Raw genomic sequence first — 17,913 nt, forward strand, 5'->3', positions numbered from 1 at the left:
CGGAAGCTTGGTCTTAGGTGAGCACAGAACCTACATTTCAAAGCATTCTTAAGAGACACTCAGGCAAAACTGAAGTTGGAGAACCAGCGTTCTAGAAAGAGGAGGCCCAGGCCACATGCTGGTTGGTCTTCACTCTGAAAACTGCACTGTTCTTCTCTCCCACATGGCATAGCAGCTTTCTAGCTTTCTCCTTGGAAAGTGAGGTACCTGGTATGTTGGTTCCTCCCCCTTGGGACTTCTCAGGAACAAGGTCACAGCTTTGATCTACAAGTCAAGGCAGATCTAGGCAAACTCAGTTCTACCCACAGGCTCAGTTCTTCCAGCACACAGTGTTTTTTGTAACTGGAGCATGGTGGGCTTTGTATGACATGAGTCACTTTTACTGATGGCCTTAGATGTTGAACTTCTACAAACATTCGCTGTGGAGCTTCAATGGCATGGGGAGATCCAAGAGAAACCACTTCCTGTTCCCTACACACACATTTCAATGTGCAGCCTTCAAGTGTAAAAGGTCCTCTTCATGGCAGTTCCTCTATCTGCGGCAGCCTTGGACTTCCTCAAGATGAGCGCTTGTCTTAGGTAGGGAAGACTGCACGGGGTGGGAATCCTAGAGTTTGGTTTTGCAAAATGATCACAAGATGTACCAACCTAGTACAGTACCCTCAGTCTAGTCTGCCTGGGCACAAATGCAGCTTCCCCAACCCTACTTACGAGTCCATGGAACCAAAGTTAGATGTTGCCCCTCCTGTGCCTCCAAGTCTATAGGAATAGTAGGGCTTATCTTCTAGAGTTTTGCAGAGGATTCAGTAAAGTTCTCAGAACGGTGGTCAGAAGAAAGCAAGCACTTGCTAAATATTAGTGGTGGTTAATTCTAGACCATCTGTGGGCAGGTTCCATGGGGATAGGATGTGTCCAACAACAACAGATCTCAAGCTCAGCTGAACCCTGTACTTGCTTTAATGTTCTATTTTTACTGTCTTGAAATCTTAGTTATTTTTGGCAAGGAGCTCCCCCATTTTTTTTTTAACCAAACCTAAAATTGATGCAGTAAGTCTCATCCACAAGGTTGTTGAGGCCGAAAGCTAAAGTCTACGTGGTGTTGAAATTAAAATGCCCTGCCTTAGCATTATCAGAAAGGCCAGATGCTCCCTAAAGAAAATGTGTTTGATAATTGAGCTAAGGTAAATACTCTTTGTATATTTGCATGGAGCCAGCGATTACCTGGTTTCAGTTGTGCAACTTAATGATAATACTATGGTAGATCGTCAACAATGAAATACACAGAATTCAGATCTTGGACTTAAAAAATTTATAGTGTGATTCTAAATTTCTTGTATTAGCTTGAGATTTTTTTATGTATTCAATTTTTTCTCCTAAACATAAAGACAGTGTATCATTCTTCTCTGCATCCTGCAAAGGGTCCATCAAACTCCTTGGCAACCAGCCATTACTGAGTAACTTTAAGGACAACCAATAGGATGATCATATGTCACTCATCTTGAGAGTGACAGTGAACATATCTTGGGTAAGGATGAAATTGATGTGCAGTCAGCCCTCCCTCCAGCACATATTTTGATGGCTTTCAGTCCATTTGCTTTGGCTCAATTTAAAAGCCCAAGGAGACATATAATTTATACATGTAATTTAAAAGGTTGTAGGGAAGGGAGACCTTAGTACTTACTTTAGTGGAAATTGGTAGAACCATCCCACAATGGGCAGAGGATTTGTTCCCCTAATATCTTAATTGTAGGATCTTCTACAATCTCTGATTCTTAGAGCTGTGTAGGAGACCATAGACATTTTATCTGGGTCTGACTTGGAAGATAAGGAGACTGGAACCCAGAGTGGGTTGGGATTTCTAAAGAATAAGTAACTCACCAGTCTGTGAAAAAGGCTTTACCCAGGTTCCAGGTCACACGCAAGGGGTGGCCTATGTGGTGGGGGACCAGCCTGGGCTACAGAAGAGTCCAACCCTGGCAACAGGTTGACATTGGACTCGTTATCACTGGATGGCACTGACAACCTCCTAGAATAGAGCCAAGGGCATCTTAGTCTCAACTTGCTTCCCTCCACAGGTTCTCTCTGCAGCAGACTGGACACTTCTTCAGTCAAGTATTTTTCTGTCCCTGCTTGTTGGCATCTCTTGTTTTTAATCTACTTTTGTGATAAACAAGGCAAGCAGGATACTAAGTGTTCTGCCTTCATAATGACACCACACCAACTTTTATGACTAGTAGCTGAGTATTGTCTGTTTCTAGTCCTGCAGAGAGTGAGCCATGTCTAGCTGTGAGAGGGGAAACCATCTAAGGACTGCAAGGGAAGTGTGGGTAAATTGGAAGCATAGTCTTTGATGCTTCAGAGCCTCATCAGTAGCTTGCAAGTATGACTTCCTGGATTGCCTGCAACACCTCTTGGACTTTCTCTCACAGAGCTTTGCAATGGCTTTCTTACTTGGGAAGACAGTCTTCCTGCTTCTCTACCTCTGAGCTAACACTTTTGGAGAGTGCTGACACTGCAAGCAGCCACTCATGCTTGCCACAGCCAGGGGCGAGGGGATGTTGGGGGTCTGGTTGTAAGCAAATGGAAGCACCTTGACCAAGATGGGGACATCGAAGAAGAGAGCAAGTCTGGCAGGGACACTGATATCTAGGGTCCTGCTTGGGACTGGTCCAATCAATTTGGAGATAGTTATCAGATTTTGATTTGGGAGTTTGATGTTTAAGGCAAGACTGGGGTATTGAAAACAGATACGGAGGGATTGGCTTAGTCACAGCAGTGAGAGTGGCCTATGGAATGGCCATTTTTTTCTAGGCAGGAAAGAATAACCACGAGACATTTCTTTCGGTTCAATCCACATCTAAATCTATGATTGAGGTGGGTAGGTGCATGGAGAAGGGGGCCAAGGGATGAGCCCCGAGTTGCTCAAACAATTAGGAGCTGGGAAGAAGAGGAAGGCACAGCAGAACGGGGTCCTGGGATAGAGGGGGGGGGGGTCCAAGAGCACGTGATCTCTACAAATCAATTCCTTAAAGGATAGAGGAAGTTCACAGGATGTGTAGTCAGGGAAGGACACAGGGACATGATCAGTGACAGTGTAAAGGTGTCTACTCAGGTTCCAGGGACAAATTCAAGGAGAAAACAGATGGCAAACACCATACGCAGGGAGGTTCCTCCTCCAGTGAAATCAGGGGAGGTGACTGCTCATTTTCCACAAATCATAAAACTCCCACAGAGGTGACTTTTCCCAGTTCCTTACTTTGAAGTGTGAATCCTCCATTCTTCTACCTCCGGGTCATCACCTCCCCACACAGAAGTATCTTGCAGATAGCTCCCTTTTCGGTGCTTTTCTCATAGTTTGTGAATTTTAAAGCAAATAAGTGTGTGACCAGTGTGTGACATGGAAGCAGGAGCCTGACGCCTGAGGCACAGCTGGGAAAGAGCAGCTGAGGAAGGAGAGGTGGGATGTAGGGCATTGACATGACACAGTAGTGGGTTACCTTTTCTGTCTGCGTGACGCACGGGGGATCCAGAACAGGGAGAAGACTAAACCACAGGACAACCGCAGGTTTTCCCCAGGAAAGGCAATGAGTTTCAAACTTACTGCTATGAGGCAGCTCTGCGGTTCTAAGAGTGTGACTGTGGAGCTGGTCTTTGGGTAAAACATGAACGGCCACTCTTTCTGCTCTTGTGTCCTTGCCTGGGGTTCTCATGGGGAGAACGATGACTGGGAAGTGACAGCTACCCTGAGTGGTTTGCCATTTTCCCAGGAGCTCAAAGGTGGCTGGACAAGGCATAATGTCCCTGGCTTGACATTATGTAGGGGACACAGGCAAGAAAGGGGGTGCATAAGGCAGGTAACAGAGGTAGACAAAGGACATGAGGTAGAACAGAGTTCAAAGGGAAGACAGAGGGTGGGGAGGACGGTGTTGGGGGTGGCCTTTGTCTTTCCCTCCCATTCTGAAGCAGTTTCTCACTGCAGGAAATTGATGATCTTGACTCTTGCAAGTGGCCCAGATTCTCACACCAGGGGCTGGGGTTCTCACACCAGGGGCTGGGGTTCTCACACCAGGGGCTGGGGTTCTCACACCAGGAGCTAGGGTTCTTATACCAGGGGCTGGGGTTCTCATACCAGGGGCTGGGGTTCTTACACCAGGAGCTAGGGTTCTCACACCAGGGACTGGGGTTCTCACACCAGGGGCCGGGGTTCTCACACCAGGGGCTGGGGTTCTCACACCAGGGGCTGGGGTTCTCACACCAGGAGCTCAGTTTCTCACACCAGGGACTAGGGTTCTCACAACAGGGGCTTAGGGACTCTCACACTAGTAGCTGGGGTTCTCACACCAGGGGCTTGGATTCCAGAGAAGTTTGCTGGCATATTGTTCCCAAAGAGGACTGTCTAGAGATGTTCCAAGGAAGGCAGAAGTGCAGGTCTCTTTATCTCAAGCCCTGAACAAGATGCACCTGCTGGCTTGCTATTGTATTCTGGAAATGCTGGTTTATTAAATCACTGAGGATGTGGTTGTCAAGCTGTCAAAATAGAGCCAAAGGAGTTTCTAGCCCATAACCTGGGTTTAGGGGTCTGGATGGCCTCACAGAAAGAAGAAAGGTGGCCTGGTAAATGACAGTTTTACAAAAAGTCTCTCTGACAAGGTTCAGTTCTCCCATCCCAGACAGACTACTATGGTGGCTAACAGCCCCACCCCATACCTTACTAGACATTTCTGTCAAATTCTAAAGGCAGATGGAGAAAAGATGGATGGATCTAGAAAGAGTGTCATGTTAAGTGGAAAAAGTCAGAGACAGAAAGAGAAATAGCACTTTTTCTCTCGTGTGTGGGTTCTAAAATAAAGAGATGAAAATGCAAGGGAGACCATTTGGGAAGTGGTAAGGGAAATATGGGAAGGGAAGGAGAGAGTAGAGGGTATAGGAGGTGAGCATGGCCAAGTGAATGGCATCCATCAACAAGATGTGACCACGGTCAAAGTGCATAGCACCCACATATGAACGTGTCATGATGAGACCCTTTACTTTTGCAGAGTTAATAAGCATTGTCTTTCTTAAAAGAAGAGTCAGGTAGAGGCAGGGTGTGGGCCATGAGGCATCAGCAGCTGTAACTATGGCCACCTGCATGTGGATCATGGAGTAGGTGGAAAGGTTTGCTTATGTTCTTTCTTCCAGGCCCTGGGACAGTTTCATGCTGAGCTTGCTCTAGCCAGACCATTCCCTAACAGAGCTCACTCCATACAGAGTTAAGATCAGTTGGAGGGAGCCTGGTATCCCAGGATGCACTTGAACTCAAAGTTCCGGCAGGGTAGAGGGAGATTAGGAAGCAGCTGGTTATAATGGGATGGGCTGTGCACTGTCGTGACCTATCAGAGCTGTCTGCTGTGAGGTTCTGGGCAGATCACACCAACTCAGAGCCAATTCCCAAGAAACCCCTCCTGGCATTCCCACCAGCTCCCCTTTCCCTGCCATTTATCAGTGTCTGCTGATTAGGGGGAGGTTGCCAATACCCTCACCCAAGGCAGCTAAATCAGGATAAATGGGTGATTTAGTAATGGGTGATTCCAATTTATCAAATCCTATTTATGTTTTTTTTCCATGTCTCCATTTGCAATAGATGTAATGACTCCACATGAGAAGACGTCAAGCTATAGTTAGAGGCTCGTCCTCATTTTCAATCGTGTTGGTGACTATAGCGGTTGGTTTCAAATATCATGGCACACTTAGCATTTTTCTGCGCACCGTGTTTGCTACTTCACACATCTTATCTCACTTAATTCTCAGAAACGATATACTATGTCCTCATCTTAACTTGCATATAAGGGAACCAATGTTCAGTAGGCTAGCCACTCAACCTCGCTTACAGCCTTCTTTCCATCCTGGCTTCCCAAACCCACTCCTTTTCAAAGAACTGTCCTTGAACCACTAAAATAAAAAATCTGGGGAATTTCTTAATCTTCCGGTTCCTGGATTCCTCTTAGAGCTAGACAATCAGAATCCCCTAGAGACGAGACTCTGCAACCTCCATTTTGAACACATTCACAGAGAAACGTGTAATGTGGTGGTGTGGATACGAAATGCTCCGCCATAGACTCAGGTACTTGAACACTTGGTGCCTGGTTGATGGTGCTCTCTGCGTAGCTCCTGGAACCTTCAGGAGGTGAGCCTTGCTGAAGAAAGCATGCCACTGGAGACAGGCTGTGCTGGTTTATAGTCTTACCCCACTTCCGGTTCACTCGCTCTGCTTCCTGTTTGTGGTTGGAGATGTGATCTCCTGGCTTCCTGTCCCGAATACCTGGTACCTGTGCCTCTGTGCCGTTATGGACTCGCTCTGGAACCATACGCCAAAACGTGCTTCTTTCATAAGTCACTTTTGGTGTTTTATCACAGCCATAACTAACTCCAAAGCCAGAGAACCACTGTCCCTGGCTTCTGAGATATTATAACCACATGGTATAATTTCGAAAGCAAAGGTGTCAGCTACGAGCTGGCCTTGTGTGGTTACTCTGGGAGATGAGATGGCTTCCTTCCAGAGGAGCAGTATGGAAAACTGGAAGCAGAGATTTGTGGGTTTTGTCTAGATTGGGTTTATGTGGTTCTCTCAAGCTTGCTTGGCCTCCATTCTGTGGTTTGTATGCCAGGAGGATGGCTATAAGGACCAATGACTATGGCAGTAGAATAAGACTGAAGAAATTCAATGTGCTGTGAGCATGGGTGCTGTATTAATCGAGGTTGCCTGAGCCACGGAGGCAGTTGTAGCACGATGAAGAATGGTGGAGACTTTATGAAGATACCAAGGTGAGAAGAGAACACGCATGCTCTGGGGCTAGGCATCTTGGAGATGTGTCAACCTCTTAGGAGGGGCCATTCCTACTACAACCCAAAGGAATTCATTTCAACCAGGCCAAGTAGCCATGTGCTTCCTCTGCTGTGGCCCTCCTTTCCCAAGTTCTTCCTGTGGGATTTGGATATACTTTGTGCCTGAGTTTCTCCCATATGTATAGGCAAAAGACAAGCCAGGGTTCCTTCCCAGCTATGTCTGTCAGAATCATTTGCTTGGGTGAGACATTATTAATGTTCTCTATGTGTGGGGTTAGAATTACCATGGTCTGGGTAGGTGTCTTCTAAAGATGCTAGGTTAAAGGTTGATCCTTAGCCTCCCTGAAGTGAACAGACTTCCTCTTCCATGGGCTTCCATGGTGATACGCTTCATAGGCCCTGTTGTGCACCGGAAACAGATACAGCAGGAAGCCAGCATGAACCTTTCAGCTTTGTAAGTCGATTGTCTCAGGTAACTTTTTAGAGCTATGGAGAGCTGGCAAATACAAGCAGCATTTCATTTACTCCTTGCCCTTTGTAGACAAGGGAGGATGTAGAGAGCTCCCTCCGCCTGAGTCAGTAAGTGGTGGGACTCTAGACCTGGCACTCTTTCTGTCCCACCCACCCAGATGCAAGAAGGCTGGGAATGGGGCTAGATGAGAGTGTGTTCAACTTCTTGCTGGGCTGAGATCCTGCTGGAGTGTCCATATTTGAAATCAAACTCTTCTCCCTGGTCTCAGACAGTGTGGCCTAAGTCATTCAATTAGAGAGAAGTAATTGGCAGGGGGGAACGCCTCTAGCAATGGTAATTACCTCCAGTGCCTTGTTGAAATAGCCAAGCTACATTTCAGTTTATGCTGTAAAGCCTTAATTATAATATAAACAGCTGCCCTTCAGCCCCGCAGGGGCAGCCTTCCCCCTCCTGCCTTTTCTGGCCTGGGAATGGCACTCCCTCACAAGTGGTCAGAGAGGTACAGGAGTGCAAAGGGGAGATGTGGGAGGTGGGGCTGCTGCCCACGTGTGCGGAGGGCCTGAGTGACTGAATCAGAGGAAGCCACTGTCAGGCCCGGGTCCGTCTTCTCATAAGGAAGCCACATCCTCATTCCAGAAGCAAGGCAGAGGGAGAGCTAGCCTCCATCTGACTCCAAACTGGTCTCTACCCTCCTTGCAGTGTGGAAGGATGCACGGATGCTGCAGGATACTCTGCCTCACTTTCCCCTGTGACACAGAATTGGGTCTTCCCTTCTGGATTCCAACTCCCTGATTGGATAGGACCCTGATCAGCTTCCAGTACACGCTAATGTTATACCAGACATAGCGCTGAATGTTTCCCACTGAAACTTCCAAGGACTTCAGCATCTGGGGTGTTAATGACTTCATGTTGATGTTGACCAAAAGGCGCCCTGAAAAGTCTGTAGATTAGGCTCGCCGGTATGCGCGCGCTCACGCGTGCGCGCGCGCGCGCACACACACACACACACACACACACCTGAGACGCACACTCACATGCATGGCATACACAACAGAGAGACTTGGGCTCAGGTAGTTTAGTTCAGAGTGTGGGAGACAGAGGAAAGGCTGGCCACTAACAGGCATCTGAGAGGGCTCAGGAACAGGGTGGCCATGAGGACGCAGATGTTGAGAGCAGAAGGGATAACAATGCTGTGGCTGCTCTCACAGACCAGCCTATCTCTGAACCTTCTGTCCCACAGGGTCAGTTCAATGTCATCTGATGACTTCATTTACAGACTGAGCAGAAAGAATCACAAGTCTTTGCATTAAAGTAAGACAGGGATCATCTGGTAGCCAGAAATGTCTTTTCAATAGTCATAAGCAAGGTGGCTTCTTGGTGGCCCTCAATACTGAATGACCAAGACAGTCCCCCAAGGGCAGGCATAATGGTCAGAAATTAATATTGTGTGTGTGAATACAAGAAGACAAATATCTCACTCACGGAGATCGATGCTTATCAACTACGTAATCGAGGTGAATCTATGTTAATGTAGGATGTATATTTACATACTTAAGAATTTATTTTTTAGAACTTGGGAGGCAAGATCAAAGCTTTGCAGCCCTCTGAGCGACACGGTGATGTATGGCGTGTTCTAGTTTCAGAAGCTGTGCTTGGGGGCCGTGGCCTGTTCTGACGACTTTGCACGACGGCGATTATTCTTCATGAAGTATTCCCGAGTTTGTTTCATTTAACCTTGCAGAAGCCAAGTGACATGGAATGTGGCCTGTATCACCAGATTACCTGGCTCCAAGACCCTGCGCTGGCATCTCCCTGTTGAGGGCATACTCTGCTTCTCAGGATCTCGGTAGACTAGAACTTAACATTCCATTTTTATTTGTTTTTACTTATGTGTATGTGTGTGCACCTGCATGGATTTATATGCACCATGTGCATGTGTGCTAGTGCCCTTCAGGAGTCTGTAGACGGAGTCTGAGCCTCGGAACCTACAGTGACAGGCCATTTGGGAACCTCCATACAGATGCTGGGAATTAATCCAGTGTCCTTGACAAGAGCAACAAATTCTCTTAACCGCTGTGCCATTGTTCCAGTCCCCAGGACACACTTTCTATAGACTCTGGGCTGCTGTGGGAGTGACACAGAAGTGGCTGTGAGTGCTTGGCCATGGGTGCCTCAGGCACGAATGCTACCAAGGAGAGAGGTTCCTGTCATGAAATGGAGCTTCACAGAATCAAGGGCTTCAGAGCTGACACTCAGCTCCCACAGAGATAATTCTAAAGCCTCGTGGTTCTGGACCGTGATGGAAGTCGTCTAAGTTTGTACTGACACCAATGGGTGTGAGAGGCTCTGCCTGTTTCTGTTTCTAAGAACCCCTCATTCTCTCCTTCTACCTGTACCATCCTGTCCATCTGTCTCCCCAAACCAGCACAGAGAATGTGGCACCTTCCTTTCAGCAGGAGATGCCCAGCAGGCTTCCCCATGCCATCCTCCACAATCTGGCAGCATGCCCCGCACCCCTTGGGATATCTTTGAGTGCAGTCTGTCTGGTCAGATGAGACTGGATTAGAGCTTGCACCACATTTCCTCCTGTTGGCTGCTGGCTTTCCTTGAAAGTCCCTTGGTGTCATGCCCAAATCCTCTAACACCTTATAGAATCGGGTAACATGCCTTTGTTATAGAGACCTCGCTCGAGTGCTCTTCTGAGGATCGGGTGACTCCATAGCCCTTCATATGGCTCTACCCACAGTCTCCCACCCTGACAACAGCTGTCGGCTGTGTCATGCTCAGTCTATGGGGTTTAGGTTCATGTAGATCAGGTGCTGACCATCACCTGAAGAGGAAGCCACCAGACCTGAGGCACCTCAACACACGGAGGAAGAAGCCAGCTCTGTGGGGCTCCTGGGGACTGCCACTGCTGCCTTCCTGCCCAGCTCCACCTGTTGGTCAGCCTTCTCTGGACACCACACCAGTTTTCTACTACACTTCTTCAGGAAAACAGGGCCACAGAGAGCTTCCTGAAGGATTTTAGTGTGTGAAGCAGTTAGAAACAAACAGTAAGTAAAAGTAGAATTTCCAGGAAAAAAAAAAAAGGCAAACTTGCAGACGTTCCAGGACGCTTTAAACGCTGCACTTAAGATGCATTATGGTTGAAATTAAAGCCCGTGAGTGGCTCTTTATATTTCTTTATTTTGCAATAACCTGACTACAACTTTCACTTCTCCATTCATTTCCTAGAAATCCTTCTTTAATGAAAACTGAAGGGCCATACCCATGATTGCTGAGACTGGTACAGGCTGGGTTGACTTCGTCTCAGGGCTTCTCTCTTGATGGAGTGTAAGACGGGACTAGGGCTCTCCAGAGACTCTTAAAAGAGAGCTTTAAGAAAGAACCAGCCAGTAAAAAGTTGCCTGTGGAGTTATGAGGCCTGGCTGTGTGGCAATTTTCTTAACCTCCTAATCCCGACTGTCCAATTACAGTTTACAGGCCCTTGGGGACTGCATCATTAACTAAACGAAGAGCAATGGATGACCCACGCCGTGGGAGCAGACACATCCAAGGCTACTCTGAGGAGAGGTGCACCTGTTAGAACAATCACGGAAGCAGTCGCTGATGTAGGCAGAGCAGTTTCCCCCAGACTGCCTTCCACCTTGCCTTCACGGACTGCTCATATTTATAAGCCAATTTATCTGGGCATAAATCTCTTAAACACATCTGCAGGGGTGCCCGTGAGACCCCGACTACTGAATGAACGGTCACAGAAAGGGACTCATGAATCCTAGGATTCCCATCTCCAAAACTCACGGTGCCATTCAGTCTCGGCAACAGAAATCATGGACTTCGGTAAACTGAAAACTCAAGTTCTAACTCTTGAAAAAGAGCGCTTTGGGCTTTAGTTAGGGAGCCAGCTATGGTAAGGAGCAGGACTGTGAGCCTCAGAAAGCCCATGTCCTGCCGAACTCAGATGGCTGTCGGCTCTCTGCCTCACTCAGTTTCTCCCCATGCACTCAGAAAAGAGGTAGCTATGGACCCTTCACCATGAGAGCTCCCCGTCCCTTCCCTTTCTCACTGTACCTCCCTCCCGTCCTTTCAGAAACATTCTAGGTAAACATCTCTAGTGTAAAGAAAAAGGATCCCAAAGACGCTAAAGGAAGCCTTGAAGATTGGGTTCTGCTTGTTTTATGTGATTCTGTTTTGGGGTTGTCTTCTCAGAGGGAACTCACAAGCCATCTGATCTAACAGAGCTCAGCAGGGTCTTATGAGATATGTGTGCTGAAGTGTGATCCACATGCAGTAAAACTGTCAGTCTTCAAACTTGTTTGGAGTCATGTATGAAACAAGATTAGAAGGAATGCTTAGTGTCGAGAGAGAGGAAGGTGCTAAGGTGGCAGAGTTTGTGGAAACCCTTGAGGGCTTTCCGTTTCCTATAGAACAGTCTAGAACCCAAAGTGCAAGAAGTGAAGGCTTTTACTAATGCAGTCACCACTTCTGCATTTTATCAGTGGCTGTGCTCCACTACCCATGTAGCAGGTACGTGGCTTAGCGTTTACTCTGGGAAAGCCATGCTGATGGAGAAACCTTGAGGCAACAAGCTATGCCATGCTCCGTTTTATATCCCCCATAGTGTCTGAAGTGTTGCAAGCTCACCAGAGATGAAGGCTGAATTAGATCAGAGCACAGGGCCGCAGAGGCAGCCCTGGGTAAAGTGCTTACCACACAAGTATGGTAACCTGAGTTTGAACTGCCAGTATCCATGCAGAGGCCAGTGTAGCAAGATCTAGAAACTGGGGGGTGGGGATGGGGAATTGTCAGAGACAAAATGATCTCCAGAACTGGCTGGGTAACCAGGGTGGTTGAATGGAGAACTCCATGATCACTGTGGGAGCCTGTTTCAAAAAGAATGAATGAAAGGAAGGAAGAAAGAAGTGAGGAGAAAGAAAAGGAAGGAAGGAAGGAGAAAGAAAGTAGGAAAGAAGGAAGGAAGGAGGGAGAAAGGAAGGAAAGAGAGGGAGGGGGGAGGAAAAAGAAAGAAAGGAAGGAAAGAAGGAAGGGGAGAGAGGGAGGAAGGAAGGAAAAGAAAAAAGAAATATGGAAAGCACTAGAGGAAAAAGACCCATAGATGGTCTGCAGATATCATAGGATGGGTAAGCACACTGGCACACACTTGTGTACAACACACACTCACACACCAAGGAAAAGCATGTGATTGTGTTACATACAATTGCTTCATTTTGGCAAAATTGGAGCAAAAGTCTTGAGCAAATTCAATAACAATCTAAGATAACCAAGGATACTAAAGTTATGGAGGAGGAGGAAGAACCAAAACCAGGACAGGGAAGGTCAGCGTGGATGGTGGTTGCAGTAACGACCACCACTCTGGGCTTAGTGTTGATTTAAACATTATTTTATGTGCATAGTGTTGTGCTTGCATCTATGTCCATGTACCACATTTATGCCTGCTACCCACTGAGACTAGAAGAGGGCATTGGATCCCTTGGTGGTGAGCTAAGCCTGTGGGTTCTGGGAATTGAATCCAGGATCCTTCAGAAGAGAAGCAGGTGCTCTTAACCACCGAGCTATCTTTCCAGCCCTGGTTTGTTTGTTTGCTTTTATGTTAAAATCCAGACATGTCTTTGGTGACAGGAAACTTATTTTTAAGCACAAATATAAGAACCATTTAGCATGAGTGCTGTCCTTTATCCTGTGGAATCTGGGTTTGGATTCTAAGGCAGCCACTGGCCAAGCAAATGCTCAATATAAGAGACTTCCTCTCTGTGAGCTTCATTTTTCTTGGCTATTACTCGAGGATGTCAGTTATAGCATAGGGCCTTTGTGGGTATTACATGAGTAATGAATTAAATTACTATGTGTAAACTGTTGGGTGCACTGCACAGTGGGAAGAGCAATGCGGGTTCTGGAACAAACTTGACACTTGAAACATACCTGCACATTGCAATGGGCACTGCTAATGGTCTCTGTGTCCCAAAGCAGTCATCTGTAAACTCCATCCCCTAGGGATCCAGGAAAGTTCTCCATCTTTAGCCTCCAGAGTTCTCATTTCCATTGACCCCTTGAATCACTTTGATATCTCAGGCAATAAAGCAAAACAAAACTATTTCCTTTCTTGTCAAGCTTTTGTCCTCTTCTAAGAGTTCTTTTAAAAATATGTGTATTATGTAAGTGTATGTGTTTATAAGTGTGTGTGAGAATGTATGTGTGAGTATATGTAAGTGTGTCAGTATGTGTGTGTGTGTAATGTTGGGTGATGTCAGGAGTAAACCTTGGGTGTCAGACCTTAAGAACTATTGAGTTTATATTTTGAGACAGGGCATCTCACTGAGACAGGGCTCACCAAGTAGGCTGGCCAGTAATCCCCAGGGATATCTTCAGTGCTGGAATTACATCGTGTGTGTGTGTGTGTGTATCACCATATATATTACACCATATATATATATATATATATGTGTGTATATATATATATATATATATATATATATGAAGGGAAAGTTACTGTTAAAAACCATGTTGGGGAATTCAGGCTCAACTTGTTTGCCTTGTTTGTATGGACTCTCCTTATGATCGCATCCGATCATTGTCTGGAGTTGAAAATCTTCCAGGTGCCATTTAAAGCATCAACAAGTGATACCCAAAGTGTCACAACAATTATGCCATCAATATTGAAATTACCGCACCTCCACATGATTCTTGAAAATGAGGGGAGCTGTCTAGGTGGAGTGAAGACCGCGTGGTAGATTTTGGCTGTCAGGAGCATCCAACTGATGTGGACACGGACAGAATTCAAAGCTCTAGTGTTTACTGGTTGTCTGGTCTATGCTAGATGTATGTTAGACTTCCTGTCTCAGCACTTTATTTTCTTTTGGCACATGTGTGTGTGTGCATGAATGTGTGTGTGTGTACATGTTGTGTGCATGCATGCATGCATGTGTGTGTGTGTTGTGTGCATGCGTGTGGATTCGTGAGTGTGAGTAGGTATGTGTGGTGTGGTTATGTGCATGGAAGCTAAAGGCTGCTATCAGGTGCTTTTTTCAATTGCCCTCCATCTTGGTTTGAGGCAGGGGCTCAATGGTTTGGCTAGCCTAAACAGACAGCTCACCCCAGGGATCCACTGTCTTCAATCTTCCCAAACGCTGAATTTACAAGCAGATATCACACAAATGCAGTTTTGTGCAGTTCCTGGACTCTGTTCCTCGTGTTGTGTGGCAAGCTGTTTTATAAACCACGTATCCCTCTTCCCAGCCCCTGGAATGACACTTCTCCATCTAGGCCTGTGATCTTGGATAGTTCTGGAAATAGACTTTGTGGCTTTGAGCCCTCTACACCTGAGGTTGAAATATTGTGTGTGTGTGTAATAATGGTCCTTGGGCTTTAGGAGAGAACCCTTCACATTTTGGTTAGGGTATGTGGTCATAGCTCAGGGCCCTTAGTCAATCAACACCTTCTCTGGAGTGAGAGCTTGTCAAAGGATGCTGTCGTGTAGGGTATCAGATTTTTAAAAAGTTTCCAATTAATAACTAAAATTGCCTCTCAGAAAACAAGTAATTTGAGAATAAACATCTGGTTCCAACAACATAACTGCAGAAGTGAATCGGTTCACACATTGTGGAAATATAAATGATGTGTGAGGAGAAACAGGTCTGGATGCTGGGATGACAGAGCATTCCGATCCACCCCATCCTGCGTCCCTCATCACAAATCCCCCTTTTCATTTCTCCACAGCCACCTGCACTCTCTATGTCCTCCGCTTTCACTTGTGTGCCCCAAATTCTTCCTCCTGCTCTTCCCTCTCTTCCCTCTCACGTTCCCTCCCTGGTCCCTTCCTCTGCCCTTGGCTGCAAACCCATGCTGTCATTCACAACAGGGCAGCTGTCCTTGGCCAGGAGAATCAAGCTCCTTGCTTTCAGACAGCCCCGGAACAAGGCAGCGACTTTGGTCTCTGGGTTCCTCAATAGACAGGACAACAAAGGCGTGGTGAAAGGAGGTGTCTTCTAAGAAGTTCACATTACGGCCTGTAGTGAAAGAAAATGCTGATATTGTTACCACCGCCAGTTTCTTCCCATTGTGCTCCTTGTCAAAAACATGCCCCCTCCAAAGGGATGGGATGCGTTTCAGGACAATTTGAGAATGTTCGGTAACCCAATATTATCTCCGTTTCTCTCCTTGTTTCATGTTACTTTCTGATCCTTGAGTTCTCCCAAGTTCACAGTGGTCTGTGACATTACGGTGACTCCCTAACTCCCCATTATCCTTCCAGTCAATGGGAGGACAATGACTTGTGTTATTCTGTATTCCACCTCCCTGTCATTCAGCGGTTTATCTCCGTTGATACCCCGGTACCAGACACAGAAACCAAAGTAGGTTGTCTTGTCTTCGGGGAATCTTGAATGCCTTTTGTTCCAAGAGGCGCTTTGTATTCATCAGTCAGCTGAGGACTCAGACTAGAGAAGCCTCCATCTGCACACAGCCTGGGTGAGAAGGGGATGCCTGGGATGTGGGATATTCAGAGGCAAAGGCGCCTCAACTGTGTTCACCTTTTGGCCCCATAAGCTCGAAGGGGTCCCCAATGGTGCCTGCCAAAGCTTGCAGACATGACTGTCTCCTGGAGGAGCTGATGTGTGCACCTCGTATCCACTTCTGATATTAAACCTATTCACACAGGCACATTTATCTTCCTTTCCCATCTGCCAACCAGCAGCATCAAACATCTGTGATAAAAGTCCAAAGGTGAGATGACAGTGATCAAAGAAGCCATGCTTCTTCCACTACTTCTTGGAAAGCGGTAATAGCCTTCTGCCCCTCCCATGCCCTGCATCTCTAACAGTCCCTAGTGGGGTGCTCATACAGTACAGATGCCAAATTAAATGGCATGCTATTTGTGTTGCAGAGGGACAAAATCTTAGCAGATCAATAAACCTGTGTCCAAACAGAAAGCAATGGGAGGATGTGATGGCTGTTAATTTGAGGTCATCCAGTGGTGACTATTCAGTGTCTAGTCTAACCAGGAAACAATCGACAGATACCATAACAATGCCAAGAGAAGGGAAACAAAAACTGAAAGAAAAGATAGAGAATATTTCTTTAAAAGTTCTTATTAGAATATGGTCATTGTGCAAATTGGTTTGGAGGTTGAGGTCCAGGCTTCTTGTAGTTCCTACTGTACAAGCATGAGGATCAAGTTTGATTCCTGTACCCTCCTGAAAGCCAGGCCTGGCACGGTACAGTGATAAATCCCACATTGGGAAAGCAGAGAGTAGTGGGTCCGAGGGCTCGCTGGGCAGTCCATCTAGCCAAATCTGCAAGTTCCAAGGTTAGTGGGACACTAGCTCAAAAACTAGAGTAGGGAGAGAGGCACAGAGGGAGAGCCTCTACACATGAAAACACAGGCATGTGCCCCTCCACACATGCTCACATGTCCAGGAACACATGCAGACACTACACACACAAACACACACAAAAGAGTGTGTGTCATGTTATCTTCATACATGTATATTATATAGGTCATTCATTTTACCCCATGATTCTCTTTCGTTCCCCTACCGTTACCACGTGTCTCCCTCTTCTTCCCAAATAGCCCCCGTTCTGGGACAGGCATGGTGACCATGCACACCTTTAATCCCAGCCCTCTGGAGGCAGAGACAGGCTGATCTTTGTGAGTCTGAAGACAGCCGGGCTACACAGGGAAACCCTGTTTCAAAATAAATAAGTATTTAAATAAAATATAATATTCTCACCAAAGCGTTTCCTTTCTACTTTTAGGTCTTTGTTTAAAATCCTGATTCTGCTTATGGGAGAAGATTCATGATATTTTTCTTTCTGACTAACTTATTTTGCTTAACACAGGATTTCCTGTTCTATCCATTTTCCTGCAAATGATGGAATTTCATTCTTATGGTACAATGCTCCATCGTGTACATATAATACATTTTCTTTAGCCATTCTTCTGTGAGTGGGCACCTAGGCATATTTTCTATCCAGGGTAATGTGTGTAGTGCCATATACAGGATCTCTGTGGTGTGGTAGCTTAGCTCTTTGGAGCACTTACCCAGGAGTACTAGGGACACATCTTTAGTGTTCTGGAGTTTATATTCCAATCAGCAGTGAACCAGGCTTCCTCTTTCCCTACATTCTCACCAGCATTTGTTATGATGATAATCAAATTGTCAACCTGGTCATGACAGGCAACTATTATACATTACATTCTAGCCCATAAACATCACTTGGGATAAAGTTTACTTCCTCATCCTCAATGAACTAAGAGCTAAATTCAGAATTCCAAGGGTTACAGAAAACTGCTCTCTTACCTTTTGATGGAAGCTTTAAAAAAAAAATGTAGAGATGGGCTGCCTTGGCAAAAGAATTTACTTCCATGTTAAAAGTGTACATGGCGGGGGGTGTACATAGACTGTAAAAATACTGAATGGAAGCTGGTGAAATGGCTTAGTGGGTAAGTGTGCTGGCCTCCAAGCCTTCCACCTGAGTTTGGTCACTGGACATACATGGTAGAGAACCAGCTCTCTCAAGGTCATCTGACTTCCACCTGCATGTCCTGGCGTGTGCGTGTGTGTGTGCGCGTGTGTGTGTGCGCGCGTGTGTGTGTGTGTGTG

General features: G+C 46.4%; 1 protein-coding gene across 2 annotated transcripts in view; it reads left to right on the top strand.

The window, feature by feature from the left end:
* The window catches only part of LOC110292153, a 176,571-nt gene extending 164,355 nt beyond the window's left edge, over positions 1–12,216 (top strand). For both annotated transcript variants that reach the window (XR_003836694.1, XR_003836693.1), the window contains one exon: positions 8,932–12,216. The gene's annotated coding sequence lies outside the window, so the exon portion shown is untranslated. The remainder of the gene's footprint in view (positions 1–8,931) is intronic.
* The last annotated feature ends 5,697 nt before the right edge of the window (positions 12,217–17,913 follow it).

This window comes from Mus caroli, chromosome 1 (assembly GCF_900094665.2).
Source record: "Mus caroli chromosome 1, CAROLI_EIJ_v1.1, whole genome shotgun sequence".
NCBI lineage: Eukaryota > Metazoa > Chordata > Mammalia > Rodentia > Muridae > Mus > Mus caroli.